Source organism: Protopterus annectens, chromosome 14.part0 (assembly GCF_019279795.1).
Source record: "Protopterus annectens isolate FY-2018-M chromosome 14.part0, PAN1.0, whole genome shotgun sequence".
NCBI lineage: Eukaryota > Metazoa > Chordata > Ceratodontiformes > Protopteridae > Protopterus > Protopterus annectens.
This window is the reverse complement of record NC_056748.1, coordinates 555,705,260-555,720,128: the sequence shown is the minus strand read 5'-3', so window position 1 is coordinate 555,720,128 and position 14,869 is coordinate 555,705,260. Positions and strand designations below refer to the sequence as shown.

The following is a 14,869-nucleotide window of genomic DNA, read 5'->3' as shown; positions in this document are numbered from 1 at the left end:
ATAAATAAATATGGAAATGATATAGAAAGGAAAAGAAAGGTGAAATTAAAAAGTAGGATATGATTTTATTATCAAAATATGGAAGCCATGGAAAAAGAGATGTAGAAGTTTATTATATAATAAAGACTGTGGAGGTCTTCAAGTCAAGAGCAAAGTGAAAGCATTTTCAGCTTCTTATTGTAAACCAGCCAGGCATGCATCACCAAATCCACACATCCCAGCTCTCACAAAAAGAGCAAAAAAAAAAAATATATATATATATTCAGCTTACTGTGTGATTAACCACTGACAATAGAACAGCCAATCCATAGCCCAGCTCTTCAACTGAAGAGCACACACACACACACACACACACACACACACACACACACACACACACACACACACACACACACACACACACACACACACGTGTCTTTCTGTTTTAGGCATCACATCCCCTAACACTTTGCGCCTGGGCAATTTCCCCTTTTGCACCACCCTTGCTACACTACTGGCAGTAGCAGCAGTCATATCTGAAATCTTTACCCCCTCTCACCCCCTAAAGGGCCCATCTCAATACTGAAAAATTGCCAAATTCTGGTAATAACGGCCACACAGGTAAAAAAACCACTCTCCAAAGCTAAGAACACAGCATCCATGGGACCAGACAACATCCCAGGCTATGTATTACATGAACTACAAAATGAGCTGGCATCTTGCTTAAGTGTCATGTTTAATCATAGCTTCACCTCAGGCTTCGTGCCCACTGAGTGGTGCACAGCTACAGTTATCCCACTCCACAAGGGGGGATCCACCTTGGATCCTGGGAACTACCGCCCCACCAGTCTGATAAGCCTGATCTGCAAGGCCATGGAATGTATTATCATGGAACTTATAAACAAAGACAGGCAACCTTCAAACACTGATCCCCATGCAGTTTGGATTCGTGAAGGGCTGATCTTGTCTCCTTAACCTGATTGACTTCTTCAAATCAAGTCTCCAGAGCCATGGACAAGGGTAAGGCGGTATACACAGCCTATCTGGAACTCACCAAGACCTTTGACACCATCCCCCACTCTGGAATCATAGACAAACGTACTAAACTGGGCATTAATCCCTACATCACTCAATGGGTTACCAAATGGCTTACTGACAGAACCCACACTGTAAAAATAACCAACTCTAAATCCAGCTCCAGACAAGTGACAAGTGAAATACCTCAGGGTTCATTCCTGGGACTGCTCTTGTTTGGCATCTACTTCTCTGAAGTACAGGCCAGCACTAAGGGACTCTGGCTAACAAAGTTCGCAGATGACTGCAAACTGGGAGCCACTATTGAATCCCCAAATGATGTAGATATTCTACAAAAGGGCCTTACAGAAGCAGATGCTTGGTGCTAGAGCCATGGGTTCAAGCTTAATGCCAAGAAATGTATAGATATCCCCTCTAGGAAAAAACATGTACCCATGAATTACCACATAGGTCGCGGTACACTAAACACAGAAAGTGTGATAAGAGACTTAGGGACACAGGTGGACAGTGGTCTCACCTTCTATAACCACATTGCCACAACAGTCAGGAAATCCTTCTATGTGGCACACCTCATCACTAAGGGCTTTTCATCTAGAAAAAAGAAGGTCATTGTCCCACTGTAGTCATCCCTCATTAGAGCCATTAAAGAATGCAATGCCCTGTTTGGTATGTACCGCTCAAGACATCTGCAACAACTGGAAAGGCCACCGACATACCTTACTAAAAGAATCACAGGCCTAAAGCAGATTCCCTATGCTGACCATCTAAAAAAACTCCACCTATACTCTGTCACATATCGTCTACTCAGAGGTGATCTCTGCTTAAAATACAAGGCCATATCAAACCCAGAGCTGTTGGACATGCTACACTTAAAGAAATCCCAATCCCTCAGAGACACATGCTCCAGGGATCTAAAGCTTGTCATCACAATGAACAAAACATGCTGGAGGGATAGGTTCCTGACTCAGAGACTCCCCAGACTCTGGAATAGAATGCTGTCAAGCAGAGCGCCTCTTTGGCCCTCTTCAAAAGGAACTTTGATGATTGGATGGAAGATAGGAAATTCACCCAGGAGATCACATTAGTCACCCTGCTTCCAGGGAAGTAAATACTGTGGGAAGAAATAGCCAGGGAATTGTTATGGCTAGGCTTGTATAGGCCCTAGGGCCGATAGCCTAGTATCAACCTATGAACCTAAATGTGGTTTTTAGTTTCTTATGCTTTTGCCAGTAGCTGCATGAAAATTTAGTCATGGTGCAACTCACTTTAAAGAAAAATAAAATACTAATAAGTGCTTTCATAGCACCCTTTTTATTTATTTATTTTTATTTTTATATTAAAGTAACATATGAGTTGTTAGACATTTTGCCACAGTTTTGACAGAAGGGTTATTTTATGTCAAAAATAATTCCAGATATCTAATTCTCTCCTCTATACTACTTTAGTCGTACTTAGCATTCATAAAAAAACTTATACATAGTAAAGGTATAATAAAGCAATTGAAGCATTCATGGCAGAAATATAACAGCATAGGCAGGTCTTGGAAAACACTCATACTTGGATTGCACCTGACAGTGTCCCTAGGTGGGCAGTAAGATGAAATTAATTTGGCAATTTACTGTAGGCCACTAAGGTTATGACCATTGTCCTATAGCTAAAGGCTTGAATCTTTTTGATTCTATTTGCCTACTGTGTAACAGTACACAAGCCAATGCTCCTGAGTTCTCCTGAACAGAGGTATAGTGCTTAAGAAATAAAAGAAGTAACATAAGTAATAATATGCACATCCTCTTTGTACCTCCAGATACTTAACACGTTGATGAGGACATGTAGTTCATAGGTTCATAGCTTCATAGGTTCATACTAGGCTATCTGCCCTAGGGTATTTATAAGCCTAGTCAGAGTGTGTTTCGCTTTCACCACCCATTTTAAATTAATTTTGCTATGCCCTTTTTCGAGGTTAGTATACTGTGCCTCTGTCTAACAGTGACACAGAAGTGATACCCGGGGTAAACCTACGATGTTCCATCCACTCATCAAGATTCCTCTTGAAGAGAGTCAATGAGGGACTCTGCCTAACCTGGACTGGGATTTTATTCCAGAGTGAAGGGAGCCTCTGTGTTATGAATCTGTCCCTCCAGCATGTCCTATTTATTTCAGTGCTGAGGTTCAAGTCTCTCGAGCACGTAGCTCGATGGGATTTGGATTTTCTGAGGTGCAGCATGTCCATTAATTCCGGGTTGGACATGGCTTTATGCGTCAGGCACAGATCACCTCTGAGCAGGCGGTATGCCACTGAGTAGAGCTGGAGTTTCTTTAACCAGGCAGCATATAGCATCTGTTTGAGGCCTTTGATCCTCTTGGTGAGGTACTTTTGGGGTCTTTCCAGTTGCTCCAGGTGTCTGGTAAGGTACATCCCAAAAGGGGCATTGTACTCAATTATGGGCCTGATGAGGGATGAGTAAAGAGGCACGATGACCTCCCCTGATCTAGATGTGAATCCCTTCACGATTAGGTGGGCTACATAAAATGTTTTTCTAACCACTTTGGCCACGAGGTTGTCAAATGAGAGATTGCTATCAACTTGGGATCACAGGTCCCTAATTACTTCTTCTGTACTTAATGGATTACCACCTATGTGGTAATTTGTAGGCACTTTGTTTTTGCCAAAGGGGATGACTATACACTTTTTGGCGTTTAGCTTGAGGCCATGGCTCTGGCACCAGTTGTCTGTTTCTATGAGGCCCTTTTGGAGGATGCTTGTGTCAGCTGGAGAGTCGATTATGGTGCCCAGTTTGTAGTCATCTGCGAACTTGGTCAGCCACAGTCCTTCCGTGTTGGCCTGTACCTCCGAAAAATATATACCGAACAAGAGAGGTCCCAGGACTGAGCCTTGTGGGATGCCACTTGTAACTGGTTTGGAGTCTGACATGGCTCCAGCAATTCTAACCATGTGGGTTCTGTCCTTGAGCAAGTTTGCAACCCATCTAGTGACATAGGAGTTTATATTTAAGCTGGTGAGCTTATCTATAATGCCCGAGTGGGGTATTGTATCGAAGGCTTTTGCGAGGTCCAGGTAGGCTGTGTGGACCACCTTCCCCTCGTCAATGGCCTTGGTGACTGTTTCAAAGAAATCAACCAAGTTTTAGAGGCAGGATATGCCCTTAACAAAGCCGAACTGGGTAGGATCCAGTGTCTGTAGGTCCCCAATATCTTTATTTATGAAGTCCATGATGATCCTTTCCATAGCTTTACAGACCAAGCTAGTCAGGCTTATGGGGCAATAGTTTCCAGGATCTGTTGAGGCACCACCTTTGTGGAGAGGGACCACTGTTGCTGTACGCCACTCTTTGGGCACATATCCTGTAGTAAGGCTGAGATTGAACAGTAGTTTTATGTTTAGGTTTAGCTCTTCTTGGAGTTCATGTAGGACGCAGCCCGGGACAATGTCTGGTCCCATTGATGCTGTGTTTTTTGCTTTGGAGAGGGCGGCTCTTACCTCAGCATCTGAGATGTCAGGGGGGCAGCACTCTGCTGGGATAGATATTTGCCCTTTTGGTGGGGGAGAAGTTTGCGCTGAACCTGTCAGCTAGAATGTTGGCAATGTCTGTGGGTTCGGTGTATTTTTTGTCATTTTGGACTAATTCTGAGCATATCTGGGAATTCCTACCCAGGTTCCTAACATAACTAAAGAAAGCCGTGTGATTATCCTTAGTGTCCTGTGCAATTTTTCTCTCGAAGCTGGCCTTAGATGATTTTATGAGTGCCCGTAGTTTTTTGCTAATACTGATCAGAGATGCCTTCCCTTTTTGGGATTTTGCTCCATCATTTAGTAGCTTCCTCCTTCTATTGTATAGTTTGTTTATGGCTGGGGTCCACCAGACAGGACGTCTGCCTTTGGAGGATTGGGTCTTGGTTTTATTTGGGATTGCATGATCCATGCATTCCTGAAGGTGTTCATAGAATGCATTTATAAAGGATTCTGTGGTCTGGGCTGTATTTTCCACAGGCCCGGGGGCTTTGAAGGATTCCACCTTGGTTTTGAGGAGTGTGAAATTTGCTTTAGAGAAGTTTTTCACTGTGGTTTTCTGGGCAGGGGGTGGGGTCGGGATGTGAATATCCAGTGAGATTAGTTTATGGTCTGATCTTACCAGTGAGGGATACACTTCTGGTTTGGAGCATAGAGTCCTCATGTTGGTGATGATCAGGTCCAGTATGGTTTCCCCTCTTGTGGGAGTGGTAACAAGTTGTTCCATAGCATGTGAGTTTATAAATTCTAGGAACCTTTGGGCTAGGGTGTTGGAGCTAGAGTAATGCTCCCAGTCTATGTTTGGGTAGTTAAAGTCGCCCAATATAATGGTGTTTGGAGAGACCTTCATATTCTCCAGTGTTCTCAGGAAGGCCGGGTGGGGTTCCTGGGTTTGGGAGGGTGGTCTGTAACAGGCTATAAACTGGAAGGCAGTTTTACCCACTGTTAGTTGCACATGGCTAGTCTCTGATGCTTCGTGCTGTGCCACCAACCTGGAGGTGTGGGTATCTTTGACGAATATTGATACTCCCCCTCCTTTTGTGGTTCTGTCCAAGTTTTGAGGCCGAAAAGCATGATATAAGGTATAACCTGGTAGTGCTGGGCTGCTCTCAAGAGCCTTGAACCAGGTTTCTGTTACTGCACAGATATCGATGTTGTCCATGCTAAGGAGAGTTTTGAGTGCATGCATCTTGAGGTTTAGACTTCTGGCGTTGAGTAGCATTACTCTTAGTTTCTTATCCCTTGTGATACCTATGGAGGTGGGTTTGTCTTTTGAGCCTTGCCTAAAAAAGGCACTATGGGGGTAGCAAGAGCCTTTGCCAATATCCAAAAGCCCAGGGGTGACAGGTGCAGGCCATCCCTAGCGAAGCATCGTGGCTTGTCGAGCATGTCATCCCAGGCTGACAGGCATTGGATCCCCTTTGAGTGACACCAATACTTAAGCCAATTGTTGAAATTGATCATCTTGTCTTCATATTGTAGCATCATTCTTGGTGAGGGTAAGATGCTACTCAAGGTCAGGGTCATACCAGCCTGGGCTACATGCTCAGAGAGCTCCTCTATGTCTCTTTTCTTGTAGTCCAGGGAGGTACGTCTCTGGTCATTCACACCAGCATGTACAATGACTGAGTCATATTTGTACTTGCCTTGGAGTGACCTGAGTGCTTGTGTTATGTGGCGGATCCTAGCACCCGACAGGCAGCTCACCGTGACCTTCTCCTTGTTCAGCCTGGTGAGCGGGACGTCAGTGTGCCTGACGATAGGGTCACCTATTACAAGTGTATCAGGTGTGTTGTTTAGCCTTAAGGGCTGTGACTGTTCAGCACACCTGCTTTGTGAGCTATGTGTTGCATGTGTTTTGTTTTGGGGTAGTGGTTGCTTGCGTGTCTGCTTTGGAGATCTCTGCTGCTTAGGTAGATTTTTATTTAGAGCCTCCGAGTATGTTTTTGTGTGTTTATGTGTTTGGTTTGCTGTCGTGGTAGGTCTATGTGAGACTGGAATTGTAGTGAGTGTGGTTTCCTTCTCCTCCTGACTGGTTACGCCAGTACTGAGTTGAGAGAGCTTAGCCTCCAGTTTGGCTATATGGTTGCATCTCTCACATGTGTTGGAATTTGTTGGGAGGAGGAGAAGGTTGTCTGTGTACATGAGGCAGTTGTAACATTGCCTCAAGATTCCCATATTCACCAGCTGGACCGGAGAGGAGATTGGCAACTGACCTTTGGAAATGCTAGAATAGTATTGGGAATTCCTTTATAACTGAAAAAAAAGGGCCTCTTTTACATTAATTAATACTTTTATCAGAATGGAAAAAAAGGTTCACTGAAGAATTTGTGCAAAACTACTGCTCTGGCTTAGATGATTTCCAGATTGCTTCATGTATGTTGGTTATGTATAATGGAGAACTCCAATTTTTACTGGAAATGGTGCCACACATTGCAAGAAAAACTGCATGTTTCTTGCTCATTACAGAAGCTTATACAACTTTGCTAGTGCTTTGAGTTTTTTTTTTCATTAGCAAAAGTGTTTTTTATTACATTTTATTTATGAATAAAAAGTTAAACATATGCCTTGGTGTTGAGAGCCTAGTACCCATCCACTTTTCTTGTTTTTTTTTCCATGTTTTTTTCCTTCATAAAACCAACAATATTTTTAAAGCAGGAATGAGATTTCATGAGTAATTGTAGGATTGCTACTGCATGCTTCTGATGAAAATCAGAGTACATGATGGCATATTTGAGTGTAGGAAAGATAGGCGAGGTTACATAATGATCCTAAAACAGGCTGGTGTACATCAAAATGTATACCTTTATGCAAAACATGTAGTAGGAGCCTGTTTTCAACCTGTTATAGAGGTCTTTTTTGCCATGCCCAGCAATTTTTCATACAAAGTTCAGCCACGACTGCAACATTTCAGGGCTTTCCTTTTTCCCTGAGTCCCAAATCCTTGAAGATCCATTTCCTGAATTCGACTCACCTGTTATTGAACCTGTCTTTGTTTTCTAAAGGAAACCACTGGCAGTGCAGTTTACAAGTGTGCCAGTGGTGATTCATCTATTATGGAAGATTTCTCTTTTTTTTCTTGTTGATGCAATTAGGGAGCTGGTATATAGAAATTCAGGGCTATGGGGAGCAGTGCAGAGGAGCCTGTAAAAAGACTTTACTTTTAAGTTTGTTCACTGGGTTTAATATAAAGCAGTTTACTATTGCAAGTTAAATCTTCAATGAGTTTAACTTTGGGGATTAGAAGGAGAAACAATTCTTGGATCAGTTTCTGAATGCATTGCTTAGTCTGTGTTATATGTTAATAACACAAAGGTACTTTAGCAGTACCCAGTATAAAAACAAAAAAAAATGAAGTCTATCATAGCATACAATGTCCTCTACCCTGGCAGTGCACCACTGAATTTATAAATGACTGAACATAACCAAGATGTTCTGAATCTGGGAAACCTCGCAGACACAAGGTATAGGGTTTCATTCTCACTCCTGGTTACTGTCTGGTTATTGGCTAGGCACGTGATAGTCTGCAGAATAATTTGTTTACCTCAATTAGATTTTGATATTTTACAAAATATGCTCTTTTCATCAAAGAAATATACATCTTATACATCTCCCTGATTCAGGAAATGTTTATATTTAGACTGGAACTGTCCTTTGGGGATGTTTGCACTATTATTTTACTGAGATATATTGTTAAAATTAATTTTAGTCTAGACTTATTAACAAATATGATCTATGTGGTAACACAAAAACACAGCTACCACATGACTGTGTTTCAGCTAGGTGCCATCCATTACAGAGAACAGGAGGAAGAGAATGTATCTCAGCAGCTGCATTATATGCACAGTATAGGAATATTGACTTTTATATCACAAATGGTCTTTCTATACTGAGGATTGTAGCACAGGACTTATGAAGGCTGCATAAATAACATCTCCTGCCATGCAAGGTGGGAGTATATGGTCAGTGTGTAGGCATTCCTTTAGTACATAATGCAGTACCCTGCAAGTACCACACATATGCACTGTCCTGCATGATATAAGAAATGCACTGGTAAAATGGCTATGAATTATCATACACACTGAGTTTGAATGCTCATATTTTACTAATGGTGTAGTAGTACTATTTGAAATTTCATATGTAAAAGCAGAGTACAATGATGTTGTGCTGCTGTGTTTTTTTTTTCTGTTTTTATGCCATGTTTTCCAAAACTTCCTCTATCCTCTAATTTCCTCAAAAATGTTGTAACTGTCACTGCTATTTGTCTTGCCACTGGATTGATAACTGCATTTTCACATTTTAAGCTAATTATTTGCTAGTTGTAAATTATCAATGTATAAAATTCTACTTTTTTATTGTACTGAGGAGCATTTCTCTCAGGCTTCTACTGAAAACGGGCTATGAATGGGCGAATGCACTTTCCTAGGTAACAAATGGCAAATAAATAAATAAATAACCACAACATTTTAATTACTTTTCTGACTCTTATCATGGGTACTACATTCATAAAGATGTATAATCGTCACCTTTGGTAGAAGCCAGCTGTCAGACCAATACCCTGCCCTTTGTTAGTGGTATGCCATACATCAGAATGGCATTAAAACTAGAGAAGCACCACAGATAATCTCTTCATCCTCTATGTGTTTTCCATTATCTGAAGACCACTGAGGCATCACTCACTAGTGACCAAAGTAAAACAAACATCTCTCGGACATATGCTGTGCTGTAAGCAACATCTTAGTCAAGCTGATGACAGTTCCCTATGTTACCATCAGGGGGTGCACAGCTGTCAGAAAGTTGCTCTTCCCCAATATATATCATAACAGAATAATGTTGCACCCTATTCATTATCATCTCTGAAAGCCAGACATGATGGTAGTGCGTTATATGTTATTGTAAGGGAGTAAAACAGATGTTGTCCCCTAATCAGTATAGTCAATGTAAGGCAGACTTGTGACAATAAACTACTAGTCACTGTTATGGAGAAACAGCTGTCAGAGAGACATCACACTCAAAAAAACTCACTGCTGTTAAGTCAGCCTGATGGCAATGTACTGTGTGTTACTATCAGGGTGTAACATGGATGTTAGATGCTAAACTTGGCTCTGTCCCACTGGTATAAGTCATATTGATGGCACTGCACTCTATTTTAATATCAGTGAGCCCTACCGCTGTCAGATAGATGTTACACCCTAATCTTTACCATCACTGTAAGCCAGACTGCCAATGGTGCACTACATGTTACTCAAAGATTTAGACAGCTGTCAGACAGCTGCTACCTTAATTAGAAACATCTCTGTAAGTCAGACTAATGACTGTATCCTGTTTGGTAGTGGGTGCAGGGAGCTAAGGCTGTGAACTGGAGTTTCTGTGGTAAAGAGTTTGATTCTCTCAACCGTCATGTGCCTATTGTTTGGCCCTGAGGAAATCATTTAACCATACAGTGCTCCTGGATCATACCTGGAAAAGGAGAGTATGTCCAGTGCTCCTACCTAGTTAACAATTGGGCGTTTTTTGACTTATTGCATGTTACTATCATAAACTAAATGCAATGACTACGTCTGTGCAAGAAAATGTGTGTAAACCACCAGCATGCTTAACTGTGAAGACACTGCAAAAAGACATTAACTGATAAAGCGAAGGAGTTGGTGAAACTAGTATATTTGCACCTGAGTCCACTTGTCTTTTTTTTTTTTTGCACTATCAGAAAGTTACACAGCTGTAAGACAAATCCTAAACCCTAATCAATACCACTGCTGTGAGTCATACTGATGGCAATGTACTACATGTTACTATCACGGAGTATTGCATTTGTTAACCAAATGCTATACCCTAATCAATACCATTGCTGTAAAGTCCGACTGATGACAGTGTATTACTTGTTAGTATCAGTGAGTACCACAGTTGTTAAGACAGATGTTACATCCTGATTAGAACCATCATAAGTCAGATTGATGCAGTGCATGTTACTATCCTGGAGTATTACATTTGTTAGCCTAATTAGTATTGTCTCTCTAAGTCAGACTGATTTTACCATATAGTACGATCCGGGAGTAATATAGCTGTCATACAGATATTACACCTTAATCAGTACCATTGCTGTAAGTTAGACTGATTTTTACTATATGTTAGCATTAGGGAGTAATACAGCTGTCATACAGATATTACCATTTAATAAGTACCATTGATATGTTAGACTGATTTTACTATATGTTAATATCAGGGAGTAACACAGCTGTTAAACAGATATTACCATTTAATCAGTACCATTGCTGTAAGTTAGACTGATTTTACTGTATGTTAGTATTAGGGAGTAACACAGCTGTCAAACAGATGTTACACCTTAATCAATACCATTGCTGTAAGTTAGACTGGTTTTACTATATGTTAGTATTAGGGAGTAACACAGCTGTCAAACAGATACTACACCTTAATCAGTACCATTGCTGTAAGTTAGACTGATTTTACTGTATGTTAGTATTAGGGAGTAACACAGCTGTCAAACAGATATTACACTTTAATCAGCAACATTGCTGTAAGTTAGACTGATTTTACTATATGTTAATATCAGGGAGTAAACTCAAACAGTAAAAATGTGGAACAAGCGGTAAGGTGCAGAGAGAAACACCAATGCAACAGCAAAAAATAAAATAATCTCTCCACACTGTCAAGCCAAATAAAATTTATTAAAAAAACGACAAAGCTTTCGGATATCAAAAACATCCTTCCTCAGTGTCTTACACAAAAGAAAAGTTAAAACCAACATTTATACTAATAGCGCATGACACAGCCATTAATTGATTAAGGTGAACACCCAGTTCTTAAAGATACAGAAACAGTGATAAGAGGGATAAGGAGTATATACATATCTTCCTCTCATTTTTTTTCTAATTTTCCTTTGTTTATTTTTTTAGAATACGTTTTAGTGTAACTTGCTTATTTAAGCCAGGGTCTTTATCTGCTTCAAGCCTCACTATCCATTCATATTCTTTCATGTTCACATTATTAACATAGTCTCCACGTCTAATACCTGGGTATACAATAGATATGACCCTGAAGTCAAATTCATGAGCAGCACTCATTGCAGAACTGTGGCAAGCCAGTGAGTTAGTAGGTATATTCCTACGAATCTCCGATCTATGCTCATTAATTCTGTCCCTCAGTCGCCTGACTGATTTGCCCACATAAAATCCTGAACATTTCTTACATGTGGCAAGATATATAATACCAGTGGTATTACATGTTGCTGTACAGTGAAAAATGAATCTCCTGCCACTCATAGGATGTATAAATTCTGGGCACTGATTAATACTCGTACAACATGAACAATTGTAACATGGAAAAGTACCTTTTTTCTTAAACTCAATTCCCTGTGTATTATTCAAAGAAAAATCTTTGTAATGTAATAGTGGTTTCAAATTATTACAATTACGATAGGTAAACATAGGTTGATCTGGGAGCCATTTCTGATGACCGGGTATAGATTTCAGGACAAACCAATTTTTTCTTATAACATTCTCAATTGTTCTGCTCATTCTATTATATGTCATGAGATATCTAAGAGATTGTCCATTACCAGGACTCATAGTGTCAGTATTGGAATCCTCTTTAACAGAAAAGTAGGGTCTGGCTACAGAGTCCCTTAGTGTCAGGGCATCCCTCCTAGCTGTCTCTATTTCTGTCGTATTGTATCCTTTCTCCTAAAAACGTATAGACAATTCCTGCATCTGAGCATTACATACCTCCAGCTCTGTACTAAGTCGACTGGCTCTTAAGTACTGACTTTTTAAGATACTTTTAAAAGTTCTCCTCGAGTGCATACTTTTTTTATGGAGATATTTATTTACTTGAACATCCTTCTTATAGACACTAGTTTGTAAACCATGATCTGTAAGTATCAACTGTATATCCAAGAAACTTAGGGATTTATCAGAGAACTTCATCTCAAATTTAAGAAATTCAAAAGTCTCATTCAAGTATGTATAAAAGTTTTGTAGATCCAATATAGTACCCTGCCAAACTAGGAAAATGTCATCCACAAAACGTTTATAGAATGAAACATTCCTAGCATAGGGGTTACTTACACAATATATAAAGTTTTCTTCCCATCTGCTCAGAGTCAAGTTAGCATAGGTATTTGCTTTGGCAGTGCCCATAGCAGTACCCAAAACTTGATGGTAAATTTGCTTATTGAAAATAAAAACATTGTTTTCTAGAACCAGATCTAATAGTTCACAAATAGTCTCAGAACTTCTCCCATTACCCAAACCATGCCCACCTAGTATTTGTCTGACACAATCAACTCCATAGGTGTTAGGGATGACAGTAAATAAAGATTTTATATCTGATGTCGCTAGGAAAAAGTCCTGATTGGTAAAGTCATCATACCAATTGTAAAGCTGAGATAAAAAAATCACCACTATCTTTAATATAACTAGGGACAAAATTTTAGATAGTCCTTTAGTATATTTTGGAGGTATACAGATATAGTCTCTGTAATCCACTCACCACTTGAGGCAATGGGCCTCATAGCTGGTTGCTCGACAGACTTATGGATCTTAGGAAGTCCATAAAGTATGGGAATGGTAGGACAGGGCACACTCAAATAATGAAAAGTTTAAAGGTCTATGTCATTCATTACTAGAAGGTCATATATAGGCATATTTATTTTACTAATCATACTGTCTATTTCATTATTACCAATGACTTTAAACGTAGACTCATCCCCAAGAAGATCCATCATGGATTGTATATACTGCTCCATGTCCATTATCACTATTGCTCCTCCCTTATCAGGGAGTAAACTGTCAAACAGATATTACACCTTAATCAATACCATTGCTGTAAGTTAGACTGATTTTACTATATGTTAATATTAGGGAATAATACAGCTATCATACACATATTACCATTTAATCAGTACCATTGCTGTAAGTTAGACTGGTTTTACTATATGTTAGTATTTGGGAGTAACACAGCTGTCAAACAGATATTACACCTTAATCAGTACCATTGCTGTACATTATACTAATTTTATTGTATGTTAGTATTAGGGAGTAACACAGCTGTCAAACAGATATTACACTTTAATCAGCACCATTGCTGTAAGTTAGACTGATTTTACTATATGTTAATAACAGGAAGTAACAGCTGTTAAGCAGATATTACCATTTAGTCAGTACCATTGCTGTAAGTTGCACTGATTTTTACTATATGTTACTATCAGGGAGTAACACAGCTATCAAACTGATGTTATTCACTAATTAGTGCCATAACAGTAAATCAGACTGATGACAATATACTGCATGTCACTATCACTAATAAAGCTGTATGAGGAATGCAACAGCCTAAATAGTACCACTGCTGTAAGTCAGATCATTGACAGTAACTTACATGATACTACCAGGAGTACACAGCTGTCAGGCAGGTGTCATACCCTAATAATTACCATCAGAGTAAGTTATGTTGTCGCCTCACAGTAAGACGTTGTCCTGTTCGATTCTCAGCTAAAGCGTCTTCTGCGTGGAGACATGCGTGAATGGGTGTACCTTCGTTGAAGGTTGTGCATCAGGGCTGGCAACTCGTTACATAAAAATCTACTGCCAATCATTAGCGGACCGGAGTTCCGCTGTGGCGACCCCTAACCAGGAAAAGCCGAAAGATACAACAACAACAGTAAGTTACAATAATTAGGGAGTACCACAGTTATCAAACAGATGTTAAACCATAACTAATACCATCACTGTAAGTCAGACTGATTTCACTGCACATCGATATCAGGAAGTACAACACCTATCAGACAGATGTAGCAACCTAATCAGTACTGCCGCTACAAGTCAGACTGATGACAGTGCATTGCATCTTAGTCCTAGGGAATAAAGCCCCTCAGTGGTGGCATCACCATGCCTCACAACTGTGACTGAGCACTGCAAACTACCAACGGGGTACACTACACTGGTGCTATTCAGTTTTAGAAAGTTACTGTGTTTTATTCATGACACTGAACTGGACACAAGATGACCAAATTAACAAATTCAGTCAGCAAAAAAAGGAATATATCCTTATCTGAAGCTGTAGCAACTCCAGAATTCATTTCTAATTATTATTATTATTATTATTATTATTACTGTTCTTGGTGTTGATGTTGTTATCATCATCTAGAAATCGGTACTTGGACTTTTCCTTCTAACTCTTGTCTTGCCAAGTAGAGCCTGACAAATTTATTAGTTTTCATAGACCAACAAAATACAAATAACTGCTGCCATGATGGACTGTCCCTATCACTATATTCCTAAACAAAATATTATATTAAGACTGCAGCATATT

General features: G+C 39.9%; 1 protein-coding gene across 1 annotated transcript in view; it reads right to left on the bottom strand.

Annotated features, from left to right (window-relative positions):
• LOC122789098 (myosin-4-like) overlaps positions 1-14,869 on the bottom strand; it is a 235,286-nt gene that overhangs the window by 181,408 nt on the left and 39,009 nt on the right. The window lies entirely within an intron of this gene.